Raw genomic sequence first — 26,530 nt, 5'->3', positions numbered from 1 at the left:
TTCTAATACCCATGAATCACTTTATATCCCAGTCTAAAACAAGCTGTGTTCATTTAGAATATGTTCTAAGAAGAAATGAGATAGGATGGACAAAGACAAAGATGGCAGATTTCTCAATTTTCATGAAAACTATAATTTATTCGAGCTGATGGAATATTGTCTTGGAAGAAGTGATATTGAGTAGAAGAACCTACAAAAGTATTCTGAGACTGCATTTGGGCTCAGTGGGAAAGAACATTGTCTTTGATTCATGATGATGTCTGGCATGAAATCAGATTAGTTAAGCTACAATACTTATATCATATTAGTAGCTATCCCTGTACCTGGAATTTATGACACGTGAATTACCTGATTGCCCAGTTCAAGTGAGGACACAACTAAATCTCTCTATCATTTATCTGTTCTAAGCTAATACTAAATAATTTTATATCTTCATTGCATTGTTATTGGGATTGGGGTGGGTGAATGTATTTCTGAGATTCAAATTATCCTGAATCATCACATTTATGAATTCTTCATGACAGAATACTAATTCCATCTTTTTATCTTTTGCTTTTTTGTTCATTCTTCCCAATTTGACTTACAGTACAGCAGTCAGCAGCTACCTAATCTACAAATAACTTTCATGAATGGGGATTCATTTTAACATCAAATAAAACCAACATAAGGCACAACTATTTAGGAATATTTTATATTTTCAAAGTATTTAGGAATTCTTTAATTAGAAAAATAAAGGCAATAGGATTATTTATTAGGTTCTAAAAGTAGCCATGAATTAAATCACTCTCATTCCCCACTTAAAACCTTAAATCACATAGCTGTTGAGCTTTCATTACATTTTTATTCAGTAATACAAACAAAAATGAAGCTGCAATAAAATGTCAAACCTCCATTTTCTAGTACAGGAGTCACTGCCTTTTGAGCACTAAGATGTGACAAGTGTGACTGAGAAAACAAATTTTATATTTCAGTTAATTAATATTCAAGTTGAAATATTAGGTACTCTGTTGAGTTACTGAAAATGTTTAAATATGTTTAGAAAAATTTTGGGTATGTTCTACTTTTTAAGATTTATGAATTCTAACAGATGAAATAATTTTTTTAAGATTTATTTATTTACTTGAAAGAGTTACACAGAGAGAGAGAGAGAGGTCTTCCATCCACTAGTTCACTCCCCAGATGGCTGCAATGGCCAGATCTGCACCAGTCTGAAGCTAGGAGCCAGGAGATTCTTCTGGGTCTCCCACACAGGTGCAGGGGCCCGAGGACTTGGGCCATCTTCCACTGCTTTCCCAGGCCATAGCAGAGAGCTGGATCAGAAGAGGAGCAACTAGGACTCAAACCAACACCCATATGGGATGCCAGCACTATGGGTGATGGCTTTACCCGCTACACCATAGCACCGGCCCCCAAATGAAAGAATTTCAATGAAATGTACTGTAAGTATAGAATCCATACTGGATTTTGAAGAGTAGTGCACACACAGAGTATGTATAAGATATCTCACTAATAGCTGTATTGGTTACATGTTGAATATTTTGAATATGTTGGGATAAGTCAAATATACTATTAAGGGAAGGTGTTTTACCTAGCAGTTAAGATACCCACGTCCATATCAGAGTACCTAGGTTCCTGCCAATGCAAACCATGGGAGGCAATGGTGGTCCATATAGAAGACCTGAACTGAATTTCCAGCACCTTGTTTTGACTTAGCCCAACCCTGATTTTTGTGACTATTTAGGGAATGAACCAGTAGATGGAGGTGCTTGCTTATGCTCACTTGCTCTCTCCCGCTCTTGCTCTCTCTCTCTGCCTCTGAATTTAATAATTTGAAAAAAAATTCACATGTTTTTGTGTGCATTTTAATTCAGTTACTAGAGAGTTTTAAGTTGCATGTGAATTTCACATTTTCTTTCTCTTAGACATCAGGTGAAACAGAACACAAAATCACCGAAATAGAAGTCTGGGGCAGGAGTGAAGTCATTATTGGTTTGGATGATATACATATGGCAGTCATTCTAGGTAAGTCTTTCTCAGTCTGTTTTTTAAATCATCATTCCCTTATGTGTCTTTATAGACATTTTTCTCTAATCATTACCCCCATGAAATTTACACACTGTGATGTACATCTGCTGATGTACTTATTCTTAATATCTAACGTGTTTTTACCTATTTTGTCTTTGCTCCTTTGTGGGTGATATTGTTCCTACTGGGAACTCATGTTTTAGATGAATTGGGACAGGTTAAGTGAATGCAGGCCTAGTGAGGATAGAATGTACCTCAGAAAATAAGAGGCAAGGGACAAGTAAGGGATTCAGAGTTAGGAGGGTAAGAAGTAAATTGAAGAATTAGAAGGCAAAGGTGTCTTGGTCAGGTTTTGATCTAGGGTATAAGAACAGTAATTAGTATCCATATTATCCAACATATTTTCTTTTTTATAGCTTTGCACTATAAATTTTTCTAGACAGATATGAGGTTGGAACAGTACCTAACTCATAATGACTTCAGCCTCAGAATGATTGTATGTAATTATGAGATGTTGTATGTATCACTGCTCCTCCCAAAGTGATCAAACTGATTCTGAGACAAAATGAGAATGTGAAAAGTCTATATACCCTGTAACCATATTTCTAATTGGCTTTTTTTAGCATTGATTTTTATTTGAAAGGCAGAGAGAGAAACAAAGAAAGATGTCCCATCAACTGGTTTACTCCCAAAATGCCCACAACAGCTGGAGCTGGGCAAGGTCAAAGCCAGGATCCCAGAGTTCAATCCAGGTCTCCCACAAAGTCAGCAGGAATCTAAGTGTTTGAGCCCTCCCAGGGCATACATTAAAAATAAGCCAGATTGAAAGGGCAGCCAGGACTCAAACCCACACACACACCCCAATATGGGATGCAGGCTTCCCAAGTAACATCTTAAACACTGCATCTATGGTCTGTTCCTAAATTCGAAGCTTTAGATTCTAATAAAGCAAGTTTTCAACCATCTTGGACCCCTTCCTTATTTTGCCTTCCTTTTCTCTCCACTACTCAATCCCTGCATTAAATGATAAAATGAAGGTAATCTGAGCCTGGAGGAAGGTGTGCACCGAGATGCTGTGGAGAGATCCCTTGGTGACATTTTCTAAAAGTGAAAATGGGTGTAAATAAGGCCCATTTCCACAGTAATGTAAATTTAAAATTTAATTCATTTTATGAGGTAAAAATACCACCTCTGACAATTGTCTGACAGTAACTTTCTTAAAACAGTATAAGCTTGGAACTCACAACATGATGTCATGAGCTAATGATGTAATGATGAACAGAAAAAGGAAATCTCAATTCAATCTTGGATATAAGAAGAGAGGTGATAACTAGGTATTTTCCAGGATTTTCTAGTACTTTCCAAGGTAATAGGCACCATAGCCATCTGAGAAAATGCTCATTCTCGGCAGATCTATCCTCAAAGTGAAGATGAGTATCACAGCTCCATCACCGTGGAACAGCATCTGTTAACTTATTTCATTCTGACTCAAGCAAATTTCTGATTCAAATTCAGCCTCACAAATTGGTCCTCTAACCAACGAAGATTCCTCAGCTGACCCACTATTAAGTTTTCTCACCAGCTGAAAATGGTATTTTTCATTGAAAATTTATTAGCTGGCATTCTACATTTTAAATAAGCCCATTGTATGCATTTAAATTATAGCATGGTATAAATCTAAATCCATAAGTTCCTCCCATTCTCCATCTGTTCCTGTGAGGAGATAGATAAATAGGAAGTGAGGTCAGGTCCCTTAGGGAATGAAAAAAGGGGGAAGTCTCTTTAAGAATGTACAAAATGCAAGCTTTGCCCAAAAGCTACCTCTGGCAAGACAAAAGTGCCGATCCCACCCTTCTGAGTTTATTGTGGAAATAGAAAGAAGTTGCCTATCCTCTCCTCCCCCTTCTGATGGTTTTTTTTGTTTTATGGCGAGCAGGCTAGACAGGACCAAAATTCAGAGCTTCTGATGGGTTTGTCCCTGCCCTTTGATTGATTGATCCCTGAGTTGTGTTTTAAAGGCCCTACTGGAACCAGTTTCTCAGGTCCTCTCTTGGAGCCCCTCTCCTGGCTGCTATGGCAGAAGGTTTCACTTAATGCAGGAATGTAAGTAGTGACTTACATGAACCTTGCTTTGTTTACTGCCTTGTCCACATGGAAATTCTTCTATGTGATGCAAGAACTAAGGTCACCTTCCTTCACTGCCGTTCCCATGTAAGAATCCTTTACCCTCTATCTATGCATTTACCCCACCACCTTCCCATATCACTTAATCAAAAGCTAAGGCATTATCTGAAAATTCTTGTTTCCCTTGGTCCTTCAATTAAACCAGTCATTATAGCTTGCTGATTGCTCCATGTCCCAACATTCTTGCATCACCAGGGCTGCTATCTTAGTCCCTTATCAGTTCTCTCCAACCTCTACAAAGGTCTCTGTACCGCTGATTGTTCTTTCAAATCAGGTATTGCCTTTAACAGCACTACTGCAGCTGTAACTGACATGGCTAAAATGATTCAGGCCCGAACTTATTGTTGTGTTTCTTTTTCTATTCCTCAACTCGGGTTTGGTCTTTGCATTGGCCCTCTCCTTTCAGAAGAAACATTCTCTGTGGCTGCTGCAGAGGCATTGACCAAATCTCCAATAGGGACTTGCTGTCCAGCTGAGGGAGTTCAATCAGCAACAACCTCCAGCCATGAGCTCCTTTGGTATCTGCCTCAGTTGCAGAGACACCCTTCACTCCAGGTCATGCTGTTCCCAAGGTTGCATGTGCATGGTGACTAAGCAGAGCAGATCAGCCACTTTGGGTCCATGCATGTCAGTCATGGGCTCTGCTCACTCCAGAGCTCACTGCCAGACTGAGACTTTGTCAGGCTGCTACCACAATTCGGCTTCTCCTTCTGCCCCATCATGCATCTCTTCTCATTCCTACTCTAAAGAGTCAGCCCTGATAACCACCTGCATTTCCCACTTCATCTTCCACCAGCTGGCACAGTGTCTGTCTCCAGAGAACCCAGCCTATCACAGGAAGTTACATGGCTGACAGTTAGGATTCCAATGTACCCCAACTCCATGATCCCAGCATCAAGAACTATCATTCCTCTTCTTGCTGTGCCTAGAACAATCCTAAGATAGATTCTGATTCAGTCTATTTGGTTCATCTTCAATTCTCTGGGACTAATTACTAGGGCCACAACAGCCCCATCAGGACCAAAAAGTTATCCAATGGAAGAAGAAAGGTGTCCCTGTAGTCCCTTCAATAATCAGCTAAGGGCTTTTTCTAAACCACAGATCTAAATCTGCTTTTCCTTTGTTTAAGCATCAACTTTCTCCCATTGCCTATAATAAAATGTTGGTGAAAAAATATTCATTATAATGCAAAACATCCTCAAACAAAAATTACATATTACTCTTCATTATTGGGCAGAGTAATTCTCTAAAAATGTATTCTGCCTCAAATAGGGATTATTTGGCTGGTGCCGCGGCTCACTATGCTAATCCTCCGCCTGCGGCACGTGCACCCCGGGTTCTAGTCCCGGTCAGGGCGCCGGATTCTGTCCCAGTTGCTCTTCTACCAGTCCAGCTCTCTGCTGTGGCCCGGGAGTGCAGTGGAGGATGGCCCAAGTGCTTGCGCCCTGCACCCGCATGGGAGACCAGGAGAAGCACCTGGCTCCTGGCTTCGGATCAGCGCAGCGCGCCAGCCATAGCAGCCATTTGGGGGGTGAACCAACGGAAAAGGAAGACTTTCTGTCTGTCTCTCTCACTGTCTAACTCTGCCCATCAAAAAAAAGGGGGGGGGGTATTTATTTGTGTAAAATGACACTCAGAGGAATTCAGTCGTTCTCTTTAGTTCAGCTGCTTAGGTATGGTGTGGAGGGCTAAAACCTTGTCAGTTCTCATGATTGCAACATGGCTGCCAAGGCTCTAGCCATCATGCCTTCATTCAAGATAGAACACACCAGAAAGGAAGATGACACAGGAAGGATTTCCCAAAACCACCCCAAATGCAAACCCCACCAGATTCCCAGTAACATTATATAGGCCAGAAACGAATCACATAAAAATCCTGGTTGCAAGGGAGATGTTTTAGAAAGTAAGGCTATTGTAGGAGTTATCAGTAGAGGACAGATTTATACTTAGCTAGAAAAGAGACAAGGTGAAGACTCAGGGGTGTTAGGGACAATGAAATGCTGGTAGAACTGAAGGAGGCAAAGCATCATTTGGAGTGATGCTTTCAGATGGAGGGAAGGAGAATGACAGAGGTGGGCAAAGAGTCGAAAATTTTCAATTGAGATTGACTGGAGTTGGTCGGAACTATCTGTAACCATGAGATAGATCGAAACACAGGAGTCAGGGGCTAAGTGGAGGACGGGGCAAGGAAACAGGAGATACCTCTGTCTTAACAGTTTTTTTTTTTTTAATTTTTATTTATTTGAGAGATAAAGAGGTCTTCCATCCATTGGTTCACACCCCAGATGGCCACAATGGCTGGAGCTGGGCCAGTCCAAAGCCAGGAGCCAGCAGTTTCTTCCAGGTCTCCTCTATGGGTTCAGGGACCAAAGCACTTGGGCCATCTTCTACTGCTTTCCCAGGCCATAAGCAGAGAGCTGGATCAGAAAAGGAGCAGCCAGGACATGAACTGGCAACCCATATGGGATGCTGGCACCAGCATTGGCCCCCTATCTTAACAGTTTTTATAGGCCTAACTTGTACCTGTCACAGAGTAGCACAAGGACCAACAACTCATAAACTGACTTTCCAGACCATGTTAATATATACTGTTTTTTTTTAAATGTTCATTTATTTTTATGTATTTGAAAGCTCCATTTGGGTCTCCTACATGAGTAACATGTGAGTAGCAAAGACCTATGTACTTGGACCGTCTTGCGCTGCTTTCCCAGGCAGGAGCTGGAACAGAGGCAGAGCAACCAGGACCCAAACCAATGCTCCAATGTGGGATGCCACTGCACCACAGCACTGGCACCCCAAGCAGTGTCTTAACCACTGCACCAAATGCCTACCTCTCCTCTACAACTGTGATCTGTCTCCTGACATCTAGATTGTCTTGTCAAACAGCTTTCTCCTCTCCAGCATTCTGTATGTGCCTAATCTCAACACGCCCAAAGGTCAAATCACCATCCCTTAGTTTCGAGCAACTCATCATTCTCTTATGTTCCCTGGTTGGGAAACTTCAAACTTTTTAAATTAGCATTTTCTTCAAAACTTTAATGTATAAACAAAAGTTCCAATTCTTCCTTCTGCCAGAACACTGTGAATAAATCAGGAATCATCTTGATTCTGTGTGGTCACACACATAATTTGTCATTGATAGAATTCTTTATACTGCTGTTTATTTAAAAAATGGGATAAACCTATATTTTCTGAACACTAATTTAAAGGTTCCTCAATGGCTACTAAAGCTAGTATGTAACACACTGATCCTAATAATCTATGGGTTATGTTTCAATTATTTTGTTATCTTTGCTTTTCATAGTAGCTATCACCTCTCAGGTATTTCATTGTCTTCTAAACTCAGCAATGAAAGGATAAAGATTATGATTATCTTGTTCACTGTGTGTCCCTACTTGTGGGGAGCAACTCAGACTAGACTGTTACTGGAATTAAGACTTATTCTATGCATCTGCTCTCCCACAATATGGCGCTGAGAAGGGAGTAACAACTTCTACGCAGCTGCCTCTCGCCAACTTGAGTGATGACCTGCAGGAGCTGATCCTGCTCCTGATTGGAGGAGAGCAGCGTACTCGGCGTGTGGGTAGCAGAGTTGGGATTGGTGGAAGAGGACTATAAAGGAGGAGAGAGACAACATGCACCAGGAACACCTGAGGAACATCTGAGCAGCCCCCGAGAGAGCCGGCCGGCGCTGTGCCGCTCCCCCGCGGAAGTGGGGAAAGTGGCAGGGGGAACCGCCCTTCCACGGAGGTGGAAGGGTCAGTAGCCAAGCCGGGAAGAACCAGCAGCAAACCCGGGGAGGGCCGAGCAGACAAAAGAACAGCGCAGGGTCCTGTGTCGTTCCTCCGCGAAGAGGGGAAGCGACACCTACTACTTAGAGAAAGGTCTACTATCAACTGGACACTTCTTGAATGAGCACATGGATGATTAATATCACAATGGCAAAAAAAAAAAGTGTTGCTAAAACAGGAGTTAAAATCTATTGAGAATGCACTGTGGGCCAGTACTGAGAGGATATACTATGTGTTTATATGCACTTTTTCTTTTGTTACTCAGAACCTATGAAGTAAATAATATTACTACACCCATTTTACAGATGAACAAATTAAAACTTACAGAAATTAAGGGAGCAGATGTTTAATCTACTGTTAACATTTCAGTTAGGGTGCCAATGTCCCACTTCACAGTACATAGGTTCAATACCTGGTTCCAGCTCCTGGCTCAACTTCTGATAATGCAATGATGACTAAAGTGACATTATTCTCTCTCTCTCTTTAAGACTGATTTATTTACTTGAGAGGCAGAGTTACATAGACAAGGAGAGACAGAGAGAGAGAGGTCTTCCATCAGCTGGTTCACTCTCCAAATGGCAGCAACAGCCAGAGCTGGGCTGGTCAAAAGCCAGGAGCCAGGAGCTAGAAGTTTCTTCTGGGTCTCCCATGTGGGTTCAGGGGCCCAAGCAGTTGGGCCATCCTCCACTGCTTTCCCAGACCATTAGCAGAGAGCTGGATTGGAAGTGGAGCAGCTGGGACTTGAACCAGCACCCATATGGGATGCCAGTGCTGCAGGGATTTGGCAAACGAAGCCACAACACTAGCCCCTCAAGTGGTATTATTCTCACCACCTACATAGAAGAAATAGATTGAATTACCAGCTCCCAGCTTTTTTCTGGCCCAATCCCAGTTAGCCACTGTGGACATTTGGGAAGTGAACAAGTGTTTGGGAGTACCTGTGCTCTCACTGTGTATGTGTGCATGCACGCCTGTTTCTCTCTCTCAAGTTAATAGATTTTAAAAATTGGTATCCAACATTGTGTAGCAGGTAAAGCTGCCACCTGCAATGCCAGCATTCCACATGGGCTTTGGTTCGCATCCCGGCTGCTCCACTTCCAATCCAGCTCCCAAATAATGGCCTGAAAAAGCAGCATAAGATGGCCCAAGTACCTGGGCCTCTGTCACCCACATGGGAGACCTGGAAAAAGCTCCTGGATCCTGGCTTCAGCCTGGCCCAGCACTGGCCATTGCGGCCATCTGCAGGCAGTGAACCAGCAGAAGGAAGATCTCTGTCTCTGTCTCCGCCTCTCTCTTGTAACTCTAACTTTCAAATGAATAAATCTTTTTATTTTTTTAAGTCATTTACTCAGGGACCATCTACTACATGAAGAATCTTAGGGCTCTGTTTCTGATTCCATGATTTTAATGACTATGAAGCTATCAAATTCATTATCTTTTTTAAAAGCTTGAGCATATTTCAGATTTTTCCTAAAGCATGCATTCACACTCCCCTGTGTTTTATTTTAGTAAAACTTCTTCAACAGGAAATTTTAATTAAGCCAGGAGTGGCATCACAGAGAATAGTGGAGTTTTTCCCTTGCCTGTAGTTTCTCTGATCTCTGCTGTGGCCTATAGAGGGTAGTTCCACTACTAAAGTCTTCTTAGTTAGGATTACAATTATCATATGAATTATCTCTTTCTTGTATAATTGTTTAAATGTAGCCAACAGATGAAGTAACTAGTATTAAGATTTTTGCTGAAGTGAACTCTTTTTTTTAAAGATTTATTTATTTGAAAGTGAGAGTTACACAGAGAGAGGAGAGGTAGAAAGAGAGAAGTCTTCCATTCGATGGTTCACTCCCTCTTGGCTGCAACAGGTAGAGCTGTGCTGATCTGAAGCAAAGAGCCAGGAGCTTCTTCCAGGTCTCCCACCCAGGTGCAGGGGCCCAAGACTTGGGTCATCTTCTACTGCTTTCCCAGGCCATAGCAGAGAGCTGGATTGGAAGTGCAACAGCTTGGACTCAAACCAGCACCCATAAGGGAGGCTGACACTGCAGGTGGCTGTGGGGAGCAATCCGGACTAGACTGAGTTACTGGAATTAAGACTTATTCTATGCATCTGCTCTCCCACAATATGGCGCTGGGAGAGAAGTAAACAGCTTCCGCACAGCTGCCTCCAGTTCAACTAATAAACTGTAGGACTTGCTATTGATTGGAGGAGAGCAGCGTACTCGGCGTGTGGGCAGCCGAGTTAGGATTGGCGGAGGAGGACTATAAAGGAGGAGAGAGACGGCATGCACCAGGAACATCTATGGGGAACATCTAAGGGAACCCGTGCAGCCCCCGAGAAAGCCGGCCGGCGGTATGCCGCTCCCCTGCGGAAGTGGGGAATGTGGCCAGGGGGAACTGCCCTTCCACGGAGGTGGAAGGGATAGTAGCCAACCCGGGAAGAACCAGCAGCAAACCCGGGGAGGGCCGAGCAGACAAAAGAACAGCGCAGGGTCCTGTGTCGTTCCTCCACGAAGAGGGGGAGCGACATAATGGTGCCGTGACTCGGATAGGAAACCTAGGGCGGATAGGAAACTTAGGAGGGAAGAAATGACTCGGATAGGAAACCTAGCACGGATAGGAAACCTAGGACGGATAGCAAACTTAGGAGGGAAGAAACGGGAAGAACTGGAAAATACCGGAGAGAGAGACTAGCAAACAGCCTAGGGAAAAGCCGGACGAAAAGGGTGCCGGAAGAAGCTATTGAAAGCCTAGGCATAGACTCAGATACGGACTACGGGGGGAAGCTGGGAGAAATCTCTAAGGTCGAAAGCGAAAGTGAAAGCTAGAACAAACAGACTTGGACGCGGACTGTGGGGAGAGGCCAGGAGAAATGAGGGAGGAGTATTGTTGGAGGAAAGCTTGGGGAAACATACCGGGTAGAGAAAAGTGTTAGGGAAATTGAAGCCGCGGGGGGCAGGCCGAGGCGGATACGAAAGCCACTTTGGGATTCTCAAGTTAGCCCGGGAATAGGGGGCGAAAAGTTGAAACCAGAATCTGAAACGTGAGCCTGGTTGGGATCCGTCTGATTAGCCCGGGGAGCAAAGGACGGGAAGCCAAACCGTGGGGCGGAGACATATGCTGGGTTGAATTCGCCAGGCTAGCCCGGGGAACTTAGATTGAATGCTAGTGGCGGACACGTAAGCTACGCTGTGTTACTCGCGGAAGCCGCCGCGTGCAGAGAGAGCACGGGGCGTGAATAGATAGGGAACGGGGCTGGCGCGAGGCCGTGGTGCAGACGCGAAGGCGTGGAGACCACGGAGCGCGCGAAGCCAAGCAGCGCAAAGCCGGGAAGCTGCGCAGATGAGAGAGGCGCGGGCTGAAGCGGCTCAGAGCCGGGAAGCAGCCTCGGGGCGGGCACCGGAAAGCCGCAGGGATAAGAGAAACAAAAGTTTAGAAGTAAAATGAGAGAAATGGGAATGTTGGCAGACAGAAGTAAAATGGGAGAAATAGGAATGCCCGGAGATAGAGAAATAGAGAAATAGAAAGGCCTCCCTACAACACTGCAATGTGAGAGCTTGGATTCGGTCTGCCTGATTAAGTGAGGCGATGAGCACCTGGGCGGCTAGCAGCTTATGCGCCGCAGGTCACCGAAGACAGGCACGAATTAACATCAGTAAGGCTTCCCCATGATACAACAATTAGGAGGCTTGGATTCGGTCTGCCTGATTTAAGGCGGTAAGCGCCAGCAAGCAGCTCGACCAAAGCATGAGCTGCAGGTCACCGAAGATAGGCACAAACCAACACTAATAAGTCTCCCCCACAATACGGCAATGAGAAGGCTTGGATTCGGTTTGCCTGATAGGTTTTGTAAGCACCTGCGGGCAGTTCTAGCAGAGTAGAGCATGCGCTGCAGGGCACCGAACACAGGCATGCATCAGTGCCTAAAAACCTCCTCACAACATGGCGAAGAGAGGACCCGGATTCGGTTTGCCTGATAGGACTTGTAAGAACCTGTGGCAACTCTAGCAAGTAGAGCAGAGTGTGTGCCACGGGGCACCGAAGACAGGCGCGTATCAACGCCAAAAATAAAAAGAAAGGGGGATCTGTGGGGAGCAATCCGGACTAGACTGAGTTACTGGAATTAAGACTTATTCTATGCATCTGCTCTCCCACAATATGGCGCTGGGAGAGAAGTAAACAGCTTCCGCACAGCTGCCTCCAGTTCAACTAATAAACTGTAGGACTTGCTATTGATTGGAGGAGAGCAGCGTACTCGGCGTGTGGGCAGCCGAGTTAGGATTGGCGGAGGAGGACTATAAAGGAGGAGAGAGACGGCATGCACCAGGAACATCTATGGGGAACATCTAAGGGAACCCGTGCAGCCCCCGAGAAAGCCGGCCGGCGGTATGCCGCTCCCCTGCGGAAGTGGGGAATGTGGCCAGGGGGAACTGCCCTTCCACGGAGGTGGAAGGGATAGTAGCCAACCCGGGAAGAACCAGCAGCAAACCCGGGGAGGGCCGAGCAGACAAAAGAACAGCACAGGGTCCTGTGTCGTTCCTCCACGAAGAGGGGGAGCGACAGTGGTGGCTTTACCCACTATGTCACAGTGCCGGCCCCATGAACCTTATTTTTTTTTTAACTTTTATTTAATGAAAATAAATTTCCAAAGTACAGAATATGGATTACAATGGCTTCCCCCCCATAACGTCTGTCCAACCCGCAACCCTCCCCTTATCCACTCCCTCTGCCCTTCCATTCACATCAAGATCCATTTTCCATTCTCTTTATATACAGAAGATCGGTTTAGCATACATTAAGTAAAGATTTCAACAGTTTGCTCCCACACAGAAACATAAAGTGAAAAATACTGTTTGAGTACTAGTTATAGCATTAAATCTCAATGTACAGCACACTAAGGCCAAAGATCCTACATGAGGAGTAAGTGCACAGTGACTCCTGTTGTTGACTTAACAATTGACACTCTTGTTCATGGCATCAGTAATCACCCCAGGCTCTTGCCATGAGCTGCCAAGGCTATGGAAGTCCCCTGAGTTCACTGACTCTGATCATATTTAGACAAGGCCATGGTCAAAGTGAAAGTTCTCTCCTCCCTTCAGAGAAAGGTACCTCCTTCTTTGATGACCCATTCTTTCCACTGGGATCTCACTCGCAGAGATCTTTCATTTAGGTTTTTTTTTTTCCCCAGAGTGTCTTGGCTTTCCATACCTGAAATACTCTCATGGGCATTTCAGCCGGATCCGCATGCCTCAGGGGCTGATTCCGAGGCCAGAGTGCTGCTTAGGACATCTGCCATTCTATGGGTCTGCTGTGTATCTCACTTCCCATGTTGGATCATTCTCTCCCTTTTTGATTCTCTCAGTTAGTATTAGCAGACACTAGTCTTGTTGGTGTGATCCCTTTGACTCTTAGACCTATCAGTGTGATCAATTGTGAACAGAAATTGATCACTGGGACTAGTGAGATGGCATTGGTACATGCCACCTCAATGGGATTGAATTCGAATCCCCTGGTATGTTTCTAACTCTACCGTTTGAGGTAAGTCAGCTTGAGCATGTCCCGAATTGCACATCTCTTCCCTCTCTTATTCCCACTCTTATATTTAACAGCGATCACTTTTCAGTTAAGTTTCAGCACTTAAGAAGAATTGTGTATTGATTACAGTATTCAACCAAAAGTATTAAGTAGAACAAACAAAAAAAAATACTAAGAGGGATAACATATTAAGCTGCTTATCAACAGGGTGAGGGCTGATCAAGTCACCGTTTCTCATAGTGTTCATTTCACTTTAACAGGTTTCCTTTTTTGGTGCTCAGTTACTTGTCACCTATCAAGGAGAACAAGTGGTATTTGTCCCTTTGGGATTGGCTTATTTCACTCAACATAATGTTTTCCAAATTCCTAACAGGGATCACTTTTCAGTTAAAATTTAAACACCTAAGAATAATTGTGTGTTAATTACAGAGTTCAACCCATAGTACTAGAACAAAAAAAAATACTAAAATGGATAAAGTATTACATTGTACATCAACCGTCAGGACAAGAGCTGATCAAGTCACTGTTTCTCATAGTGTCCATTTCACTTCAACAAGTTTCCCCTTTGGTGCTCAGTTAGTTGTCACCGATCAGGGAGAACATATGATATTTGTCCCTTTGGGACTGGCTTAATTCACTCAGCATGATGTTTTCCAAATCTACAAAGAAATCAAGAAACTCCACAAGATCAAAACAAACAACCCATTTAAGAGATGGGCCAAGGACCTCAATAGACATTTTTCAAAAGAGGAAATCCAAATGGCCAACAGACACATGAAAAAATGTTCAAGATCACTAGCAATCAGGGAAATGCAAATCAAAACCACAATGAGGTTCCACCTCACCCCGGTTAGAATGGCTCACATTCAGAAATCTACCAACAACAGATGCTGGAGAGGATGTGGGGAAAAAGGGACACTAACCCACTGTTGGTGGGAATGCAAACTGGTTAAGCCACTATGGAAGTCAGTCTGGAGATTCCTCAGAAACCTGAAGATAACCCTACCATTCAACCCAGCCATCCCACTCCTTGGAATTTACCCAAAGGAAATTAAATTGGCAAACAAAAAAGCTGTCTGCACATTAATGTTTATTGCAGCTCAATTCACAATAGCTAAGACCTGGAACCAACCCAAATGCCCATCAACAGTAGACTGGATAAAGAAATTATGGGACATGTACTCTATCGAATACTATACAGCAGTCAAAAACAACGAAGCCCAGTCATTTGCAACAAGATGGAGCAATTTGGAAAACATCATGAACCTTATTTTTAAGGATGAATTTATCCCATGTGCTCTAAGGTTGAAGCACCTGTGGAAGAAAAAATGGACTACTATAAAAGCCACTCTTTTGTTCCTATATGAAACACATGAAGAACAGTGTGTTTTCTAGGCAGTTTGATGGGAGAGGTAGAAGGGTTTAGATCTCTTGGTAACACTCCTTATAAATAAGAAAGCATCCCTGAGCTAAACTACAAAGAAATGGGGAACATGGAGCTATGTCATGTTGGAATGGAGACTTTGCTGGTTTTTTATTTATTTCTCTAGGAAGAGGAGAAATGAGGCACTTGGGTAGGGATGTAAAAATTTGAAAACAAGGATTGTATTGTGTTTCCATGTGATATATAATGAAAATTCCCTGTGCAGAAAAGAGTACCCATAGCAGGCCTAACTTCCGCCTTTTGGGAAGCTGCTCACGGGGTTGACCCTTGGTTATTGTGTAGGAATATGGATTTCAAGCCAGTTCCCACCATCCTTGGAACTCGTAGAAGTTCCTCCTTGAGATAAACTGTGGCAACGGTATGTATGGTTTATCCTCAACACCTGCTTTCCTCCTGGGAGTCTGGAATTCATGTGCCAGGCAGAGGATGTCTACATGATCAGCCCCAGGGCTCTGAGTCTCCAACAAGCTGCCTTGCTGGCGAAAGTCAGGAAGCAGTTGCCAGAGCCCCCCGCTAGAGGAACTGGGTGTATCCTCTGTGGCTCCTCTGGGAGAGGATCCTTGCAAGCTTGTGTGTGATTCCCTAGGACCTCACTCCTGTGACTTTGCCCTTTGCTAGCTATGTATTCCTGTCCTTTGTGTAATAAATTCAGCCATAAGTACCATTGCTTGCAAAATCCTGTCGCCTTAGCAAATCAGCAAGCTGGGGGTGATCTTGGAGATGTCCACACAGTGCTTAATGATCACTGAAGATCTTCAGTTTCTCACACATCTATTGAGTTTTTACCATGTACATAAGTACTTTTTAAGCCTGGAGAGTATGATAATGAAAAAGGTGCAGCCTCTGTTGAAAAACCTCTGGTCCAGTGGAGTGATTGTTACCCAATGTTGATTTTGTGCCTTAGGAGACATTTGTCAATGTCTGGAGATGATTCTGATTGTCACCATGGGGACAGTGCTATTGGCATCAAGTGGGTAGAAACTAAGTATGTTAATAAACATTCGATGATAAAACAGTACAGCTTCCCTGCTCCAGCCATCATAAAGGTCTATCTAGTCCTGAATGTCAATAGTGAGAGATTGAGAAACTCTAATTTCATGGGAGAAGCACACACATTAACAAATTGGCATCAAATGAGTAGAAACTAAGTATGTTGATAAACATTCTATGATAAAACCATACACCTTCCCTGCTCCAGCCATCATAAAGGTCTATACAGTCCAGAGTGTTAATAGTGAAGAGATTGAGAAACTCTGAGTTCATGGGAGAAGCACACATATTAACAAATCATTTTATTTTTTTAAAGATTTATTTATTTATTTGAAAGTCAGAATTACAGAGGAGGCAGAGAGAGAGGTCTTCCATTCACTGGTTCATCCCCCAGTGGACCGCAATGGCCAGAGCTGTGCCGATCCAAAGCCAGGAACCAGGAGCTTCCTGCAGGTCTCCCACATGGGTGCGGGAGCCCAAGGACTTGGGCAATCTTCCACAGCTTTCCCAGGCCATAGCAGAGAGCTGGACAGGAAGTGCAGCAGCTGGGTCTTGAACCGGTGCCCATATGGGATGCCAGCACTGCAGGCAGTGGCTTTACCCTCTACGCCACAGCACAGGCCACACAAATCATTTTAACACAATGTAAAACTATTCACTGACTTCTAAAGCCCCAGCAGTCTTTCTCCTGCACTGCCTTAGTCATCCATCTCCATTGAAGGGCCCCCCACCTACCATCTTTTCACTTTCCTTTACTCTCAGGACCTCATTTCCCTTGATAAGATTGAATTCCATCATCAATTACAGTAAATATTTCCTTTCATAGCCCCCACATGGCCACATTCATCTCCTATTGTAGACCTAACTTGGATAGTCATGATACTACTTAGATCCTAAGCTACTACCTGCTCCAGACCCCAACTATGCAATAGCCTTTGACTGATTTGTAGTAAACTGATGGGCACTAACCAACAAGTATGCCTTGAATGCTGCCTGATATCATATTTTTTTCATAATTTATTTATTTGTTTGAGAGGCAGAGTTAGAGAAGGAGAGACAAAGAGAGAGAGGTCTTCCAGCCTCCCCAAATGGCTGCAGTGGCCAGAACTGAGCCAACCCAAATCCAGGTGCTTCTTGTGGGTCTCCCATGTGGGTACAGGGGCCCAAGCACTTGGGCCATCTTCCACTGCTTTCCCAGGCCATTAGCAGAGAGCTGAATCAAAAAAGGAGTAGCCAGCACACGAATCAATGGTCATATAGGATGTCAGGACACAGGTGAAGTTTACCTACTATGCCACAGCACCAGCCCCTGATGTCACATTTTTACAGTCAATAATTTCATATTTTCTCTCTCAAATCTTCTACACCTCCTGTCTCTTCTTTACTCTCAAAATGCTCACCGAATTTCCCACTTCTATGAGAAAATAAAAACAACTGGGGCCAGTACTGTGGCGTAGCAGGTAAAGCCACCACCTGCAGTGCTGGCATCCCATATGGGATGAGTCCCAGCTGCTCCACTTCCTATCCAGCTCTCTGCTACAGCCTGGGAAAGCAGTGCAAGATGACCCAAGTCCTTGGGCTCCTGCACCCACATCGGAGATCCAGAAGAAGCTCCTGGCTTCGGATCAGCACAGCTCCCACAGTTGTGGCCGATTGGGGAGTGAACCATCATATGGAAGACCTCTCTCTCTCTCTCTGCCTCTCCTTCTCTCTCTGTGTAACTCTGAGTTTCAAATAAATAGATAAATCTTAAAAAAAAAAAAAAAAGAATACCCACTAGTGTTCACCGCCACAGCTGCTTACCTGCATGTAGTGAGCCCTACTGACTCTGTCTTTTTTCCATGGAAGTGGATGAACACCATTCGTCAATCAGTTCTAAACCCCTCTCAGTTGCTCAAAGACATCTTTCTAGCAGCTCCATCCCCTGTCTCCTGCATCCTCAGCACTTTTTTCTGAACTCTCTCCCACTAACTCACAAATATGCTATTATTTTCCCCACCAAAAAGAAATCTTCTCTTGACCCTACTTTTCCCTCTATTCACTGCTCCATCTCTTCTCTTTTCTTTACTGCAAAATGCTCAGAATGGTGTTTGCTATTTGCTGCTCTGAATTAGTCCTCCCTCATTCTGTTTTGAGCCAGTTCAGGGTTTCCTCAACACTATCTCCCCAGCTCTGCTCCTGTCATCTTCCTACCTACTGTGCAGCAAGGCAATTACCCTCCAGTAAGTCAGATGGAAGACAAGTGCCAAAGGAAAGCCTTACCCTCCAAGACAGTGATAAAGCCCACAGGTTTTCTGTTAAAGTAACTCTGCTATTCCTATTTTTTTTTAAGATTTAGTTTACTTGAAAGAGTTACACAGAGAGAGAAGGAGAGGCAGAGAGAGAGGTCCTCCATCCACTGGCTCACTCCCCAATTGGCCTCAATGGCCAGAGCTGAGCCAATCAGGAGCCAGAAGCCTCCTCCAGGTCTCCCATGCAGGTGCAGGGATCCAAGGACGTGGGCCATCTTCCACGGCTTTCCCAGGCCATAGCAGATCGAAAGCGGAGCAGCCGGGTCTCCAACCAGTGCCCACATGGGATGCCAGCACCGCAGGCAGCAGCTTTACCCACTCTGCCACAGCACCAGCACCCTCCTATTTCTTTTAAGGAATGTACAGTCCCTCTCAACTCTCTGAATCATGGCTTTCACATTTAGCTCATGATACAAATTGCTTTTTTAAAAAATATTTTATTTATTTGAAAGAGTTACAGAGAGAGGAGAGACAGAGAGAGAGGCCTACCATCCATTGGTTCACTCCCCAGATGGCCGCAACGGCCAGAGCTGTGTCAATCTGAAGCCAGTAACCAGGAGCTTCCTCTGGGTCTCCCACATGGGTGCAGGGGCCCAAGGACTTGGGCCATCTTCTACTGCTTTCTCAGGCCACAGCAGAGAGCTGGACCAGAAGAGGGAGCAGCCAGGATATGAACCGGCACCCATATGGGATGCCAGTGCTTCAGGCCAGAGCACAGCACTGGCCCTGCTTTGTTCTCTTAATAGCTCTAAGCTTAATTTCAATAAAAATAGCACAATTGGCCAATTTATGCTTTCATCCTAGCCTATATAATACCCACTAGGTTATAGAGTAGTAGATTTTTATACGTTTACATATTTATTTGAAAGGCAGAGTGTCAGAGATGGAGAAAGAAAGATCTTCCATCTGCTGGTTCACGCCTCAAATGGCTACAACAGCCAGGGCTGGGCTAGGCCAAAAACAGGAGCCAGGATCTCCATTCTGGTCTCCCACATGTGTGCCAAGGGCCCAAGTACTTGTTCTCTTATCTGTTGCCTTCCTAGCCAGTTGTATTAATAGGAAGCTGGTTCAGAAGTGGAGTAGCTGGGACTTGAACTGGCATTCCAATATGGGATGCCAGCACTGTAAGTGGCAGGCTTGACTTGCTGTGCCACAACACCAGCCCCAGACTGGGTGATCTTATTCAGGTCTATACTGCCAGTCTATACACTGGTCATACCTATATAAAAAGTAGCCCAATACTGTTTCTCTGAATCAGTGCTGAGGGCAGGAAATCTTTGTCCTGAAAAGAGCAATAAACATTAAAAATAGTGACTCTCAGTAAATGTTCAATTATTTCCTCATTCTCTAATGCCATGGATCACATACTACCTTGTAATACACTCATCTATAGGGAACTTCAAAAATTTTCATGGAAATGGAATTAAGGAGCCATGCTGTGAAACAGTGGCTAAGCTACTGCCTGCAATGCTAGCATCCTATATCGGAGCACTGGTCTGAGCGCTGTTGCTGACCCAACTCCCTGCTAATGCACCTGAGAAAGCACTGGAAAATGGCCCAAGTACTGAATCCCCTGCCACCCATGTGGGAGACTCAGATGGAGTTCCTGGATCCTGCTTTTGGTTTGGCCCAGCCCTAGCTGCTGCAGCCATTTAGGGAATGAAGCAGCAGATGGAAAATCTCTCTCTCTCTCCCCCCATCTCTGTCACTCTGCCTTATCAAATAAAATAAATCTTAAAGAAATGAAATGGAATTGCAAGATAAGTTTATGTCAGTACAAAATTATTTTGAAGCCCATGCATAGTTTTTTCATAAAAGTACAATTTCCATAAACTTTGGAGACCTCACATGTTGTGCCCTATGTGGTACCCCTTAGATTTAAGTGCCTGCATTCAAGGACTACATACCAGTCATTTCCATATTTCAGTGCATTGACCCACATTAGAGAAATACAACAGGGAAGTTTGCCCTTTAAGTCTTGAACCTGAACCCCTGCCCTCTGAACTTTCTCCTCCTCTCCAGCTGCTCCTGGCATCCCTAGCTATATGCTACACTGCCTATGCTGTGATGAAGGCTGGGCAGCTGTCAGATTTACTGTTTTATCCCAAGAACCTTACAACATACCCTAGCCTTTGTAGATTATTGGTAAATATTACTTAAATAAATAACAATCAAGCTTTGGTTTCTTTGATTTCATTTGTATGGCTCCCCCCTGGCTAGCCACCTATTATATTCTACTGATTACACCTTTTTACTCAACCATATTTTTAATATATATTTTTAAAGATTTAATTTATTTATTTGAGAGGCAGAGAGAAGGCTTTTCCATCATCTGGTTCACTCCCCAGATGGCCACAATGGCCAGAGCTAGGCCCATCTGAAGCCAGGAGCCAGGAGATTCTTCCAGGTCTCCCATGCAGGTGCAGCGGCCCAATGACTTGGGCCATCTTGCACTGCTTTCCCAGGCCATAGCAGAGGGCTGGATCAGAAGAGGAACAGCCAGGACATGAACTGGTACCCATATGGGAATGCTGGCACCACAGGCAAAGGCTTAGCACAGCAGATCACAGCACCGGCCTTGTAATCGTATTCTATACCCACCCTTGAAATCCACATTGAGAAGCCTGCCAAGGCATGGTACATTTGCATGGCATGCAATATATTTCCAGCAAATAGCCTTCATGGAAATATAACACATCACTGCATAGGCACAGAGCTTGTTTATATGCGATCATTTTCCCCTCTACTCACCATGATGCTGGGCAATAGAAATTAGCTCATTAATAATAATGTAAATGTCCCTGCTAATAAAGATAGGAGCTACATTAGTGCCAAATAACATGCCTTACAGGACTGAGAAATTTTAACATGGGTCTGTGTTCAATTGCTTATTGTTCTAGGAGGGTTTTTGGCTGAGATAATCTCTAAGTCATACTTTTATCTACCAGCACTCATGTTTTGGAAATTTCTGTTCATTAGCATCACGACTAGAGGAGGAGATATACATGGAGAAAAGAAACTAAAATTCAAATTTATTAACTGAGTTGTTTGCCCATAAGTCTGGTATTTTTTTTTTAGATTTGTTTTTTTCAAAATTGAGAAGCACAATCTGGTAGAAGGGGAAGGAGGCTGAATCAGTGAATAGAAATGAAGTGTGAAGCTGACCTATGGCATTTCATTATCAGGAATATCCCTATTTTGCATTAAAATGGATCCTTGGAGACCAGTCATAGTAGTATCTATGTGATAGGCCTGTTTCTCTGGCTATGGGGCATGTGTAACAGAATCTGGACTTGGGGTAGAGGAGAGGTTTGAGGGAGTTGTGATGGAAATGAACCAGAATAATGAATTACACACACATTTGAGTTGAAGCTGCTCCTGGCAAGCTGTAAATTATGAGAGTCATTTATAAGAGTCCATAATTGTTAAAGAAATTTCTGTGTTACTCATCAGGAGACAGAGCCAATAAAAAAAAAAAAATCAGTGCCAGCAAAGAAAAGATTCTCCCTCCCCTCCCATATCAATTATTGGCTATTCTCTGTTGATGATTGAGGAATGACTAGCAACTTAATTAACTCTTTTCCCATTTAAGAAAATCACATTGCTTTGCTCCAAGCATGCCCATAAAAGCTATGCAGAAGATCTGCAGCTACAACGTAGATTTCAAAAAATCCCAAAGCTAGCGCCCCAGGTTCCAACACAAAGGCAGGATAAAACATAATTTTAGCTCTTATTTAAGAAGATTAAATTCTCCTTTAACACAAAACATATATTTTGCTTTCTACAGTACTATATTAGACCAAAAATTTGCACTTCAGAAAACCAGTTAGGATTAGTTGTATTTATGAGAAGCCCAAATTTGCTCAAATCACACCATTGCAAAGACTGACATACACAGTCTGAGAGGAAAAACTAATCATAAACTTTTTTTTTTTTTTTTGACAGGCAGAGTTAGACAATGAGAGAGAGAGACAGAGAGAAAGGTCTTCCTTTGCCGTTGGTTCAGCCTCCAATGGCCGCCGCAGCCAGCGTGCTGCGGCTGGCGCACCATGCTGATACGAAGCCAGGAGCCAGGTACTTCCTCCTGGTCTCCCATGCGGGTGCAGGGCGCAAGCACTTGGGCCATCCTCCACTGCACTCCCGGGCCACAGCAGAGAGCTGGACAAGAAGAGAAGCGACCCGGACAGAATCTGGCACCCTGATCGGGACTAGAACCTGGTGTGCCGGCACCGCAGGCAGAGGATTAGCCTATTGAGCCACGACACCGGCCTATAAACTTTCAAATACTAATCATTTGGAGCCAGCATTGTGGTGCAATGAATTAAACTACCATTTGTGACAATAGTATTCCATGTTGCAGTGCTTTTTGAGTACTGGATGCTCTGTTTCCAATCCAGCTCCCTGCTAATGCACCTGAGAAAGCAACAAAAAATGGCTCAAGTACTCTTGGCCCCCTGCCTCCCATATGGGAGACCAGAATGAAATTTCTGGCTTCTTTCTTTGGCCTGGCCCAGACCTGGCTGTTGTGGCCATTTGGGAAGTAAACCAACAAATGAAAGATCTCTCTCTCTCTCTCTCTCTCTCTCTTTTCTCTGCCATTCAAAAAAATCTTTTAAAAAAGAACTAAAATACAAATCAGTTGGGTTTTTAAAAATATTTATTTGATTGATTATTTATGTATTTATCTGAAAGGCAGAGTTAGAGAGAGACAGAAGTTGAGAGAGATCTTTCATCCACTGGCTCACTTGCCAAATGGCCACAACAGGAGGTGCTGAGCCAGGCTGAAGCAAGGAGTCTGTAACAACTCTCTCTGGGTATCCCACACTGGTGGCAGGAGTCTGATTACCTGGGCCATCCTCCACTGCCTTCCCAGGCACATTAGCAGGGAGCTGGATGAGAATGGAGCAGCCAAGACTCGAACTGGCGCTACTGGCTGCTCTGATATGGGATGGTGGTGTCACAAGCAGCAGCTTAACATGCTAAACCAAAATGCTGGCCCCAAAATCAGTTGTTAAACATGTTAACTTTCTCTTTACTTCAACAAACTGTTTTGCCAGTTTTATTTGGTATCACTTGAATATTTTAAATATTCATAACATTGTTACAAAGTTCCTTGAAGAGCAGATCAAACCACTGTAAGTCATAATAGTGTGAGATTGTATTTATTTCAATTATTCACACAGTAGAAATAAGGAACTTTGAATTGGGGCATTTTATTTCATGTGTTTGTTCTCTGTTGCAAGTAAATTCTAAGTTAGCTAACAACCTTCCAATAATTTTGATATCCTTTCTTATTCTAAATAGTTCTACTTTCTTGAGTTATGATTTTATCTATTTTTCTCTAACCTAGTTTAATTTGTTTTTATCAATTCAGATGAGTAAAATCATTATAGTGAGCATTATGGGGAAATGCTGAGTTGGTATAGACAAGCATATTGCCACCAGCGAGTTTACATTCTAATTGGAATGAATCATGTCTACTTAAATAACAATACGGCAACATGGACATAGATACTTGAGGAAGAGTGGTACACATAAAGATCCATGAGAACTCTAATAACAGAAATATTAATCCCAGGGGCCAGTGTTGTGGTTAAGTCACCACCTGAGATGTTGGCATCCCATGTGGGTGCCGGTTTGAATACTAGCTGCCCTACTTCTGGTTCAGCTCCCTGTTAATGTGCTTGGAAAAGCAGTAGAAGATGGCCCAAGTGTTCGGGCTCCTGTACCCATGTGGGAGACCCGGAAGAAGCTCCTGACTCCTGGCCTAGCCATCTGGAGAGTGAAACAGCAGATGGAAGATCAACCTTTCTCTCTCTCTGTCTCTCTCTCTCACTCTCCCCCACTCCTTGTCTGTATAACTCTTTCAAATAAAATAAATAAATCATTAAAAAGAAGAAATATTCATCTCAGGGAGATGAAACAAGCATCACAGAGAAAGTTATGTTTGAGTTGAGCCTTGAAAGGCAGGCAGGGTTTGTATTTCTGGGATAGAAAAATGCGAGCATATAATTGGGTGAGATAACCAAGCTTAGTGACTTACAGGGATTTACATTTCTCCTCTCTTTCAAGGTATAGCTTCCCCATACTCATTTGGGAGCATATGGTATGGTATAGCCAGCTAGACCTTTATGGCAATGGTATATGCAGAAATGGACCATCAAGAGCTGTTACAGTAAAACAGACACAGATAAACATCATCTTAACTGCCTCATTAGATGGTAACAAGCTGATATGCAAATAAGTGGCCTGCACAATGTGACCTCTTCAGGAAGAAAGGAGGGAGGGAGGGAGGGAGAGAATGAAAGTACCCTGAAATTTATTCACAACAGGAATTTTTTAAACATTGGAATATCTTTAACTGTTGATTAGTCTTCTAAGTAGCTTACAGCAGCTGCTAGAAAATCCAGTGTTAGAAAGAAGAAATCATATGCAGAAAGAAAAGATGGGAGAAATAGATATTTTTAATTTTTTCCTTTATTTGAAAGAGTTAGAGGCTGAGAGAGAGAAAGAGAATAAAAGAGAGAATCCTCCATCAACTGGTTCACTCCCCAAATGACAACAACAGCCGGAGATGGTCCAGGCCAAAGCCAAGAGCCAAGTGCTTCATCCGGATCCCCCATATGAGTGGCAAGGGCGCAAGCAAATAGGCCATCTTCTGTTGCTTTCCCATGTATGTTAGCAAGGATCTGGATCAGACTTGGAGCAGCCCGGAGTCAAACAGATGCCCACTTGGGATGCCGGCGTCAGAGGCAACAGCTCAGTGCACTACACCACAGCACCGCCCCCAGAAGAGGTATTTTTAATAATTTTAAAGTGGATATTTTTTAAAAAAGATTTATTTAGTTATTTGAAAGGCAGTGCTACAGAGAGGCAGAGGCAGAGAGAGAGGTCTTCTATCTGCTGGTTCATTCCCTAGATGGCCACAACAGCTAGAACTGAGCCAATCCAAAGCCAGGAGCTAGGAGCTTCTTCTGGGGCTCCCATTTGGGTGTAGGGGCCCAAGGATCTGGGCCATCTTCTATTGCTTTCCCACACCATAGCAGAGAGTTGGATCCAAAGAGAAGCAGCCACAACTTGAAGCAGCACCCATATGGGATGCCGGCACTGCAGATGTCAATTTTACCCACTACGCCACTGTGCAGGCCCCTAGAAATGGCTGATATTTTATGTCAACCAATAACTCTGGAAAATTTTCCTAGAGGGGCCAGTGTTGTGGCATAATTGGTTAAGCTGCCACTCACAACCCCAGCATCAGATATGGGAGCTGGTTCGAGTCCTGGCTACTCAATTTCCAATCCAGCTCCCTGCTAATGTGTCTGGGAAACAGTGGAAGATGGCCCAAGTGCCTGGGCCCCTACGACTGTGTGGGAGACCTAGAAGAAGCTCCTGGCTCCTGGTTTTGGCCTGACCCAGCACTGACATTGCAGCAATTTGGAGATGAACCAGTAGATGGAAGATATCTGTCTCTCTATCTATGACTCTGCTTTTCAAACAAATAAAATAAATCATTAAAAAATTCCTAGGACTCTTGGGACTAACTATGATTTTCTACTATTTACCAATAAATTGGCAATAATGTATGGATGAGAATATTTCTATAATCCTTCCTAATCACAATATGATGCCCAGAAGCCCTAAAGAAAAAGATCAACATTTTTGACTATATAAATAATATCTTTTGGGACTGGCTTATTTCACTCAGCATGATGTGTTCCAGATTCCTCCATTTTGTGGTAAATGACTGGATTTCATGGTTTTGTTTGTTTTTTTACTGCTGTATAGTATTCTATAGAGTACATGTCCCATAATTTCTTTATCCAGTCTACTGTTGATGGGCATTTAGGTTGATTCCAGGTCTTAGCTATTGTGAATTGAGATACAATAAACATTAAGGTGCAGACAGCTTTTTTGTTTGCCAATTTAATTTCCTTTGGATAAATTCCAAAGGGACAAATATCATATGTTCTCCCTGATTGGTGACAACTGACCGAGCACCAAAAAGGAAACCTGTTGAAGTGAAATGGACATTATGAGAGACAGTGACTTGATCAGCCCTTGCCCTGACTGTGGATGAACAACTTAATACTTTATCCCTTTTAGTATTTTTTTTGTTCTACTTAATACTATTGGTTGAACTCTGTAATTAACACACAATTATTCTTAGGTGTTTAAATTTAACTAAAAGTGATCTCTGTTACATATAAAGTGGGAATAAGAGAGGGAGGAGAGGTACAATTTGGGACATGCTCAATTGGACTTGCCCCAAACGGTAGAGT

At 43.5% G+C, this 26,530-nt stretch overlaps 1 long non-coding RNA gene across 1 annotated transcript in view; it reads left to right on the top strand.

Annotated features, from left to right (window-relative positions):
* The window catches only part of LOC103350737 (uncharacterized), a 91,373-nt gene extending 66,824 nt beyond the window's left edge, over positions 1-24,549 (top strand). The window contains exon 7 of the long non-coding RNA XR_007909133.2: positions 1,923-24,549. This is a non-coding gene — a long non-coding RNA (uncharacterized lncRNA). The remainder of the gene's footprint in view (positions 1-1,922) is intronic.
* The last annotated feature ends 1,981 nt before the right edge of the window (positions 24,550-26,530 follow it).

The sequence above is a fragment of the Oryctolagus cuniculus genome, chromosome 8 (genome assembly GCF_964237555.1).
Source record: "Oryctolagus cuniculus chromosome 8, mOryCun1.1, whole genome shotgun sequence".
NCBI classification, from domain to species: domain Eukaryota; kingdom Metazoa; phylum Chordata; class Mammalia; order Lagomorpha; family Leporidae; genus Oryctolagus; species Oryctolagus cuniculus.
Note: the sequence above shows the minus strand (reverse complement) of the source record. Positions and strands in the feature narration are given on the sequence as shown.